Below are 7,189 nucleotides of genomic sequence, written 5' to 3'. Positions count from 1 at the left end.
ATAAATACCACTACTTTTCTGGTATATTGGCATTTTCTAAAAAAAAATGTACGAGCACTTTGTAAGACATTTTTACCACTGGCCCTCGTAGAGTTAAACCATGAAAAAAAAAATCACAAAACTTACACTCCGTTGTAAAATTATAATAACACACAAACCAGCCAACCTTGCGAGGGAAACTGATCGAGGCTCTTCCTCCCGTTGCCTTCAATTGGGAGAAAATGATTCGTTACCGGGGACTCACATTTTCCATTGGATTAAACTGTACGCCTATCAGCTGTCGCTCTGTGTTGATGGGGTTCGACGGAGGCCCCCACCAGCTTTAGCAGCGGCGCTGAGAAGTACGATTCATTTTAGCGAGTCGGTTCGTTCGAACGATTCATTCCAACAACAAGCCGGTTTCCATGTAATTCACTGATTCGTTGAGTGTATCACACTACACTTTTCCCAAAAAATCCCCAAAATGTTCGCTTTTGTAGTAAAATAAATATTACGATTTTACTGTGTCTATGATTTTAAATAATCAGTTATATAAATTTTAATTCATTTTAGCTAGTCGGTTCGTTCGAACGATTCGTTTTAACCCCAACAAACCGGTTTTCATTTGATTCACTGATTCGTTCGATGTATCGCACACTTTTCCCAGAAATCCCCACGCGACAATTTAAGGGTTCGCTTTTGTAGTAAAATAAATATTACAATTTCATTGTGTCTATAATTTTTATCAAACATTTTAATAATAAATTTTAATAATCGTTCTATTTTATGAGATGAGAATAGGGAAAGTCCACACACAGCTTGCTATAACGATTACTAAGCGTTCTGATTTTTCCAGTCGAATGATATCCAGAATCGGGTCGATCGAATCATTGAAAAGACCGGTTCAGAAGAACCGATTCGCTGGTGAATCGAACATCCCCATTAGCACAACTGTAGTGCAGAGTGCAGATTATCCAGCGCTGCTTCACTGCTCCATCACTTCAATGACTGCTTCTCCGCGCCTCAATGTAAACCAATTATCCCGGCGACCCTTTTGGTCGCTCTTTTTATTATAAGGACACTTTTTTTGTAATTTCATCGTCTCGTCGAACCGTTTTCTTTTGTATCCGCCAGAAAACTTCGAGGCAGCTGTGGGCAACTTTCCGCGTCGCGCGCAGAGGTGAAGAATGCATTAGCAGAGCTCGCGCAGCTAGCAGCAGCTTTCTTCGGCTTTCCTGCATCAAGCGCTGTGTTTCCTGGGGGTTTGTAATGTTTTTCCGTGTCTCCAGTCGTGAACTAACCTTCATGGATTAGCTGAATGAGTTCTATCCCTCGTAAATGAAAGGAAAATAACGAAAAGATCCAGTTTAAGGTGAGTACCAGACGTTTTATTTGTCCTTCAGCGTCTCGCCTGTGTTTTCTGTCTTCCTCACTGTTAGCCAGATAATGCTAAGAACGGCGAGGGACGCTAATTTGTTTTCTAGTTCGCACTGCGTGTGAAACCCAGTGTTTCTCTCTAGCATTAACGTTACATGACTCAGGCTTTGTTTTTGTTGTGTACATATTCATAAACCAGCGGGTTTTTCACAATGTAGCGAATTAAGTATCATGACTGTGGCTAGACGTGAGTATGTGTACTGTGTTTAGGCAGCTGTACCATGTATGTGTCACAAAACATCACATTTTAATAGGCTTAATGTTTTCGAATGGGCATAACATGACTTATGTTAACAATATCGACACAAATGAGGTTCAGGTGCAGTAACGTTACATTAACCACCGTCTCTCATACACATCCTGTTTTCTGTCTCCTGTTGAAAGGACAGTGTGGTTTACGAGGCATATCTGCTGCAATCTCTCGTTTATTGTGTTTAATGAGTAATATACCGTCATTGTGCCATCACGCAGATAGATCAACGTTTCATGCCTTTGTTTCACAATCACTTCCTGCTCTGAACAGGTTCTGTAGGTGAAAGCAGGGTTTGTATTGATACCTGATGATAATAGTGAGCAGATCCTGATCAGATTAGTTTGTCAGTGGTGTTAAAGGCTTTGAGAGTCCAATGATCGGAATCAGTCCTGATACTCGAGTTCCGCAATGATTGTGGGTTTAACTCTCGGTTTAGGCCCCATTCAAACTCATGATAGAGGAATGAATGGGTGTATTTCATCCTCTGTCATGGGATTGTGAGAAATGCGATCAGAATGGACCCAGAGGGAAATGTCATTACTTGGATGTTTCTCTCTCACAGTTTTCATTTTTCACAGTGAAATCAAAATCAACAGTTCTCATTTTTGCATGAAATATTGCAGTATTTATTCTAAATGATTTATCCGTGCACATCATTTTATTTTTAAATGAATGTTTCCTCTTTGACATCTCCTCTTCTCTGATGACGTGTTCACTGGCGTGAGGGCGGAGCAACCTGTCACTCACATGAGATCCACCAATAGCAAACCACAACCATCCAATCAATTCCCCACGGACAAAATGAAGTCCCGCCCTACATTTGTCCTTGTTCCAGAAGCCGTTTCACTCTGATATACGGGACAATAGGGAAGAAAAGACTGGCACAACTGTTTCATGATGACTTTTTGAGATAATGGTTGACATACTTTAATTGTGTGGCCACATTTTCTTAGCGAGATCTCGATTGGGATCGGCATGAGGAATTTTCCCTGGGAGACTTCCATGTGTAAATATTGTGTTGAGTTCAAGTTTGTTGAACTTTCACGTGCAAATTCGCATCATTAACCAATATAGCAAACCTCTTGGTTGGACAGCGACATCTGTGTGGCCGGAGATTCATAACATGGCGACAAAGCACTTGTTTCGGTACTGTGGCGTCACAACAGCGTATCGTTTGATTGCCTTTTTAAGCGTTTAGGTTTGAAAACAAGTGATTTTATACCGTTCAAGCGCAGTAAGCAGCGAATGTCTTCAAGCAATGCAGTGGATTAAGTAGGCTAGCCATTTATTTCTAAACATAATTAGCTAAGGGTCCAAAAAACAAGTGATTTTATGAACATAAGAACTACAATAAAGAGAGCTTCCACTATTCCCACTATTCCCACTCACCACAGCCGAGATCCAGTTTCCATTGGAAGACGTTGGAAAACCCTGCGTCATGATTGTGACGCGATCAGATCCCGGAAGGCCTATAGCTTCAGCCAAGCAGCGTGTCATGATCTGTGGTCTCATGTTTTGTTTGGGCCTGTTCAAGACCAGCTGCTCTACATAAAAATGTATTGTTTACACGTGTGTCTGTGGAACATTTTTTTTTATACAAATACTTGCTTTAGTTTGGTCTCTAACTGAAAGAAATCTGCTTGTTGTATTCTGCTAGTTGAGACCTTTTCAACGAGATATGACACGTCCTTGCTATGGGTTGGTGTCTGTCTCCCCCTAGTGTTCACTGGTGTCACTGTCACTTTAAATCTTCGGTCTTCGACTTTTCAGGCCAAGGACTCTTTCTTGATGCGGCATAAAACGAGGCATTATAAGTTATGTATAATGATTTTACAGATCACATTTTCATGTAAAGCAGTTATTTTTTCCACGCTGTGAAAATAAAGCCCTTCTAATATATCAACACATTTAAAGCACTTGTTAAGTGATGGTCATATTCCCTTTATTCACTGTAAAGACGAGCTTCTAAGCTTTAAAACGACACCTATTTTGTGTTGGTTAAGCAAGCGTTTAAGTAACGTGATAACCTAGTACTTTGATAACTTAATTGATCGTTAATTTGAGCAACAATCAATTATAGGAATTCATGTAAATGGACGTGCCCTCTTCAGATGTTTATTTTGTTGTCATTATTCCTGTATCGTTCATCATAGTTTGTCACATCTTGACAAATCTGAGGATAATTTGAGAAAGGGCTCTTCTGAAACTCTAGAGGATGTTCCCATGATCACAGAAAACCAAAAGATTTGAGGGAATTTTAAAATTGTGATTTCCAGAAAAGCATGCACGGTTTATATATATATAGTTATCTAATTCTAAAATATAAATATAAATTAAAAAAATATTTTTTCCCCCTTACATTATTCTTTATAAATTCGACTTTGTGAGTGAGAGAATCTCTTTAAAATGTATTTTGAGATACTTCTCCAGTTATCGCAAATGACTGTAAAAAAAAAAAAAAAAAATGTGGGAACCTGGCAAAGGTTTGTCAGGAGAGAGCAAAGGTACTCTCCACTTACTGTCTTGCTGTTGAGGAGAAACGCTCCTTAGTGGTTTTGGGTTCCTATGGGCCTTTGCCTTGATTTCACCCAGGACATCAGCAGGGTTCTCTGTTGGTCTAGCGGATCGTTCTAGCAGGTGATAAATGAAGCTAATGGGATAAGATGGCTTGAGGGAGATTATTGCCACTTGCTCGGCTCATCTCCCTCATGGCTAATCCCTATTTTCTGCATCCAGCAACAAACAGATTGGAGCGAATCCGGCAAGTGTGAACTTTAATCAGGAAAGATTCTGCTGAGGGTTTGTCTGTAGGTTACACCAGATTGTTTTGAGCATTGCAATGAATGAATAAGTCACAAGGATGCAGTGATGTAACAGGCCTGAGCTGTTTTGTTTCTTTTATTATGGGTTGTGATTTCTTAAAGCCACTTGGTCTGCGGGATGCTTCGTCAGGAGCTCCAGTGCAGGTGTTTTAGAAATGCAAACAGAAGAATTCTCTCGTCTAAATAAAGAGTAACAAATGTGCGCCTCAGATGGTTTTGTATTCAAGGAAGAAGAGATCGTGTGCACCGGTGTAAAGGTTGTGTGTTCAGTTTAATATAAAACCTGAATGTAACTTCATTTAGAAAAATATTCACATCTTGTGCATGTGTGTTCGATCCCGGGATCAATCCCAGGACGTGTTTGCGTTCGCACAGAAGGCACTCCAGAAATTAGCCTATATGGCAATTCTCTGGGATCAACGCTCCGTGTGAAAGGGGCATATGTTTATAGTTGCATAATGCACGTTTTTTGCATACTTTTCTTTGTACGCAGTTTATAGGCAACTGCACCGTAAGCGTCAGTATGCATTTCATTCTGAACAAAAGTGCTTTTTCCTGTTTAAGTAGCAGCTATTTGCTTCTGATGGACAAGAGCTTCGGTTGAAACACGCCACTATAAAGCAGAACCTGAGATGCTCTCATTCAAAATATTATAATGAAGGTGTGGATGTCTTGGTGAATCCAGCCAGGCCGTTGCCAGCACACACTGATTGCTTCACACTGATGCATTATTTCACAGGTATCTCTTCAAATGACTTAAATACATGTATATAGCAGCGAGGCAATAAGTATGGTTCAAATAAAGAAGCAAAAGCAAGTAATCGTATGGTTTTATAGAACAACACTGTTAATATATACGTAATATAATACATATTAACAATCATCCTTATGTATTATAACACATGCCTGCCTATGGCTGAGTGGTGTTACACTCTACAGCAGATCAAATCCTTGTTTAATATTGACCAAACGGCATTTATTTCAAATGTTCACTTAATCTTTAATATTTGTCCGCTTCTTTATGATAGAAATGCTACAGCCACTGTCATTTCTTCAACAAGGACATCAAAACATGCAAACTCAGAGCGAGCGTTTAAACTTTTATTTGGAAATTGCGATGAACCGTTTGCATATTTCGACAGATATTGATGTATTCTCCTGTGTTGGCGTGGGTTTATACATGATTTATCTTACAAATCTGATGAAATGGCACACATTGTGTTCCTAGATGAATGTTATAGCAACTAGGGTTGCAAAATTATGGGAATTTTCAAAGATGGAAACTTTCCATGGGAATTAATGGGAATTTAAGGGAATTAACAGGAATTTATGGGAATAAACGGGAATAAACTGGGAATTTTCAAATTTGAAGGTTGGCTCTTCATAGGGAACTTAAATATAGTTGAGGAAAGTATATTTTAGCATAATCTTGACTAAAACAAACAGATGCCATTCAAATACACTTGAATATCCATGCCATTCCTCAATCAGAGGAAAGCCCAAAGCACAAGACTATTGAAGGCACACATTTGAGCCTGTGGACTAAACAAAGTGAAGTAAGTTTTGATGATATTATGGGGAAATATATTTATTAAATGTTTAAATTGCAAATATCACATACAAATGTATTAATTTAGTAGATAGCAAGCTGATAAGTTAGATGCTAAATAAGCTAGCATAACTTTATTTACCACATAAGTAGGGCTGGGCGGTATGACGGTATATATCGTTACCGCGAAAGAAAATGTCAACCGTAACAGATTTTTTTATTCCGTGTATACCGCAACATGTAAATAAGTAGGCGTGGTTAACTCGCGTGCAGCGTGCGTGAGACTGAGACACTGATATTTGTCAAAGAAACATGAAGAAAGACCAAAAGGATCAACAAAAGGAATTACGTTTAGAGCAGTGCAGCACACTGAAAGTTTAGAGAGACGCACATGCTCGCAACGGGGCTTACTTGACAACAAGTTCATATATCAATATTCTAACGAATAGAAATAACCTTAAATAATGTATCTATCTGTCTCTTATGTGTACAGTTACTTTCAGAGTGGACGCGCAAGCGGTTGCCGTGGTAATGAATATTTCCAAAATTCCCCAGCTTAACTTCCCATGGAAATTTACCGGAAACTTTCCGGAAATTTACCGGAAATTTTCCGCCCCTTTGCAACCCTAATAGTAACTCAAACTCGCAGCATAAGCAGAGACTGAGTTTGAGACGCTTCATGCACGTGAATGATAACGTGTGGAGCAACATTTACTGTGAACAGAGCCGCTCGAGACGAACAAAACCTACACGCGTGTAAATCGAACAGGGCATCGGTTTGCTGTCAGGTTTCTGTCGTGTCACGCCGAGCTGCGTCTAGTGTAGACGGCATCACTGATTATAATGGGTTCTGTGTGCCTTTGTGGCGTTGTGCCGCATGCGTCTGGTGTAACACGGTGTTAGGCAAGTATTTTGCAAAAGCTTTGTGAATCGGTTCAATCGAATCATTTAAATGACCAGTTCAAAAGAATCATTTGTGGTCTGAAAACAAAAAAGATGTATTTCCATCTCCTTAGTAAGGCTGTTGAGCTCAATAGATTCAGATGACATGACAAAGATGACAATGGAAAATAACGTGCTCGAGTCAGACTCGTTCTCTTCACGCCAAACTGCACAATTAGAGATTTATTGTGTTCCACGTAACCCGTA

General features: G+C 39.5%; 1 protein-coding gene across 2 annotated transcripts in view; it reads left to right on the top strand.

Moving 5' to 3' along the window:
* The first annotated feature begins 923 nt into the window (after positions 1-923).
* erbin (erbb2 interacting protein) overlaps positions 924-7,189 on the top strand; it is a 68,245-nt gene continuing 61,979 nt past the window's right edge. For both annotated transcript variants that reach the window (XM_084399953.1, XM_084399952.1), the window contains exon 1: positions 924-1,351. The gene's annotated coding sequence lies outside the window, so the exon portion shown is untranslated. The remainder of the gene's footprint in view (positions 1,352-7,189) is intronic.

The sequence above is a fragment of the Rutilus rutilus genome (assembly GCF_951802725.1).
Source record: "Rutilus rutilus genome assembly, chromosome: 25".
Classification (NCBI taxonomy): domain Eukaryota; kingdom Metazoa; phylum Chordata; class Actinopteri; order Cypriniformes; family Leuciscidae; genus Rutilus; species Rutilus rutilus.
This window is presented reverse-complemented; position numbering and strand designations above follow the sequence as displayed.